This window comes from Ammospiza nelsoni, chromosome 2 (assembly GCF_027579445.1).
Source record: "Ammospiza nelsoni isolate bAmmNel1 chromosome 2, bAmmNel1.pri, whole genome shotgun sequence".
Taxonomy (NCBI): Eukaryota; Metazoa; Chordata; class Aves; order Passeriformes; family Passerellidae; genus Ammospiza; species Ammospiza nelsoni.
In genome coordinates, this window is record NC_080634.1 from 16,850,300 (window position 1) to 16,854,564 (window position 4,265).

Below are 4,265 nucleotides of genomic sequence, written 5' to 3' on the forward strand. Positions count from 1 at the left end.
AATATAAACATTTATGGGACAGGATGGGATGGGATAAACTGGTCATAACACATCTAGGCATTTGAACAAGTTGCACTTTAATCCAAGAAAGGTCAGTACTGCCTTGTCATTAGAAACTGAGATGTTTGTTCTATTTAAATGATTTAAATGTATTATTTAAATTATTTTTCCCTTGTAACTAAACATAGCATGAACGAAGAGCAAATACAACAGCAAGGAATTTGAATCCTCCAGGTTCACTCATCCTTAAAACTTAGGCACTAAAAACTTCAGTGGATCAAGTACCTTAATCAGGTACTCTTCCCCAAAATGTTTCAGTTCCTCTAAACAGCAGCTGGGATGGGAGTTGCTGGTACAAATGTTGGTGGAAGAAAACAGAACAGTTTTTTATCCAAAAAGATCTTCAGCATGTGCAGTAGTGGAAGGGAGCCTGACTCAAGGACTGAGTAACAAAGAGCACATCTGTTAAAAGGGAGAAAGACAACTGGAAAACTGTTGGAAAATTTGTCCTTAAAATCTATTCTAGGTGCAATATGTGCTTGCTCAAAATAGCTGTCAAATAACGAATAACTTGTCCTCAGATGACTTTTTTTGAACACTAATTTCTACCTCTTTGCTAGGTAACTGTTGCAGTTCATGGATCTCTGTTTGATATGTTTCTTAGAATGAAAATACGTTTAGAAAAGTAGATGAAAACCATAATTATAAATACTACAGCAATTTAGTTTAGAAAGGAATCTCTCCCCTATAGACTTCTGCCATTTACTGACAAAACACTCTGCCAGAGAGGCAGCTCAGAGGTCAATGTAAGGCACAAAATTGGAGCAGAAATGGTTTTGCCTCTATGCTGTGGTTATGAGCCTCTGCCTCTCGAGGAGAAGGAAGAAATGGAAAACAGGCTGCAGATCCATACAGCTGGGCAGCAATTAAACAGCAAGAGATCACTCCCAGCACTCTGAAGAGCATGGGAGGGGCAGCTGTGTTCATGGCACACAGCATTCCTGCCTCCGGTGTTATTTACCAGGGACAGGGTTCTCAGACACATGGTGGGATTTTTATGGCTCCTGTGCTGCAGGAAACAGCAATGCCAATCTTCCAGTAGCAAATGACAGGGAGGGAGAGTTTTCACTGCTTTGCTGGAATTTTACTCTGCTTTGTGACTCTGACTCAGATGCAGTTGACACATTAAAAAAAGTCAAAGATGGTGTTTACTGCTGGCACCATGCTTTGTGCACACTTGAAAACAAAAAAGAAAGGAAATAAGAAACATCTGTCTCTAATTAAGGCTTAAAAGAAATGGAAGAAAGCAGAAGAAACACATCCAGTCACACAAGAGTGATTTTATTTCCCTGCAGCTGCATCACACATACAAATTTGCAAGTGTTAAGGTTCCCTTTCAGTTTGTTATTCTATCATATAAACATGGTTTAATATTTTCATAAATAAAAGTATACTATCTTTTAAGAGGTGTTCATTCATTTGCGTTGGTTTTGCCATCTGGTGCCTTAAGTATTTTTTTCTGTGTATTTTATGTAAAGTGTTCATATGAAGTTAGAAATTCACAATCAGTTTTGCTCACAAACTGTCCCCCATTTGCAAAGCTGGGCTTGCAATCCAAAGTTTTGGACTCTTAGTATTTTGTATATCTAAACTCAACATTCTAGTCAAAGATATCCTTGATGATGTTAGCCATGTAAAGGAAAGAAGCAGGGATGCTCTTTCCATTGAATGGGAAGGGCAGTGTGAGTAACCACGAGAATGAATTACAATTTCTTTCCTATGTTGTCATTTAAAAATACCTGCACTCATCTAGCAGCATTTCTATTAGCAAAGGACTCAGACCTGTGATTCAGTAGCTGGGTATGCTTTCAGTATACCACAAACCTCAAACTGAGTTTAGCAAAGCTGGATGGAGCTTAATGTCACTGAACTGTTCTGGGCCTCATTTTCCCATCTTCAATAACCAAATTACACTTGGCTCTGCTTTGTCTGTAAGAGTCCTGCTCAGGGATGAGCATCTCTTCCTGTGTGTCTCTTAGATCCAGTTTTACATTCTTATCCCTTTAAACAGCAGGAAAGCAAACACTGAACTTCTTATGGCAGGAGGCTGTAAAGTAATTAACATTTCAAGGCTCCAAAGCATTCTCTGGGAGCAGGATGAGGAGGAGAAGTCTCTGTCCAGCTGAGCATTGCTGCTGCTCAGTTTGGCAGCAGTGGGAGAGCTGGGCCACGCTGCCTTCGTGCTCCCAGGGCTTGCCTGGCCAGCCCCACAATTTCCCCCAAGCCCAGGGGATCCCTGGCCATTGGATGCACACTGGGGCCACTGGAGCTGTGCCACAGCCCCTCACACGGCTGTCCTGCCCCACAGAGCCCCGTGCCTGCCCCTCTCCAATGGAGCCTCCCATTCCCTGGCACTGGGGGAATCTGCAGTTTGGCACCTCGGGCAGGGGAAGGGCTCTGGTGGCCCTGGGTGCTGTTTGCTGCCACCCTGGACTCACCTGCCCCCAGAGTGCCACGGCCCCTGTGCCCTCCTCGTGTCCCTGTGCTGATCCACCACTGAGCATCTTCTCCCTTTCCTGTTTCCCATGCTAATGAGAACAACACAGAGAGAGGAAAGATCTAGCACAAGGAACAGGGCTGCCACAGACAGACAGACATGCAGACACTCCTGACTGGACAGAACTGAGCCCAGAGGGACAGCATGCAGCCCTGTCCCTCCTAAAGGTTTGTACCAGCCTGGCACTGGCGTGGTGGCACAGCCTGGCTTTAACTAAACCTCTGTGAGCAGACTATTAAGACATTTGGCTCTCTGAAGAAGCACATTAACAATTTTGGTGCTCCCATTTGTAAAAGAAATTGTGGGAATACACAAAATTAGAGGGTTTTGGGAAAGCTGTACAAGGCAGGCCTCAGAGATAGTAAAACTGTGATTAGAGCTATGCAGCAGCCATGAGATAGGTCAGCAGAAAAATTATGTAAAAAGTAGAAAAGTAAGGACAAATAGAACAATATTCTATTGTCTAGAATAACTCTAGAATAATGCTTGTCTAGAATAACTCTCTAAGCTACAGAAAAGTTTATCTAGCAAGATATTAAAAAGTTCTAAGCTTAATAATGGAGCTCTGTGCATTGTGTTTTAAGGCTTACAAGCAAGTATTGTATTGGAAATAAACAAGCATGGTTTTAACCAAAGGTACGTGTGCTTATAGTGGTTGGGTGGAACTACTGTCAATGTGCTTTTGCTTTGTTTGATTGGGCAAAGAACTTTTAAAGTGAATTGTAACATTAAGTTCTTGGTCTGCTGCCTGGGATGTGAGCTGCTGGCATCTTCCCATTGCCATCACCATGTAATGAGACTGATGCTGAAAAATAAAACAGCTCAAAGCACGTTCCACAGCAGCCCCATCCCATTTCTGATTTTTACATAGACCCCGGCCAGTGATAAGAAATCTTAATTATTTCAGCATTTCCATAGTCTTTCCTATGTCCTGAGGAGTTTTCTTCAACACAAAGTGTCTTGGTCACCTGAGATAATTTTTATTTTCAGTGTGAATATTTTGAATATGAGTATCATTATGAGTACCTTGCAGATTGCCATCAATTAAATTAAAATAATAAATACATATATTGCTCATTTTTATTCTTCATAAGAAGAAAAGACATCATAACAATCTGTAAGGTGTTAAAGGAATTGTAGTCTGGAGTAGCAGCAGTATCAGTAGTATCTAATGGCTAGGCAATTGTGCCACATCCCAAGAGACCAGAACCCTTTTTTTTGACTGCATTTCTGTACATCCTCTGCACATCACATCAGCTTGTTGAGTCCTGTTTTTTAAAGTGATATAGAATTGCTTTGGTAATTAAAAAAGCCAAACAAATCTCCTTTCCTCGCTAGCAAAAAACACCATGTAAAAGCAAGGTACTGTCCCACTTACAGAATGGGAATTAATCCACTGAATGCTGATGACAAAAAAGACGTGTTTATTCCAACTCATTCTTAAAATAACTCTATTTTCTTCTTCACTTTGACTGTGTTGACTTTCACCCTGTGCCAGCCAGCACCACTTCCCCCAGGGTATGAGCAGATCTATAAGGAGGACCAGAGTCAGTTCCCAAGAGGCAATAAACACACATATGCCAAAACTCTTATTTTTAGAACAGAAAAGGTTAAAGTTTTAACAGTAGACAAGTAGTTAATGATTTATAACAAGAATATGACTGCATAATAATAATTTTAGAGCATTGCAGACAGCCTGCACTATAAC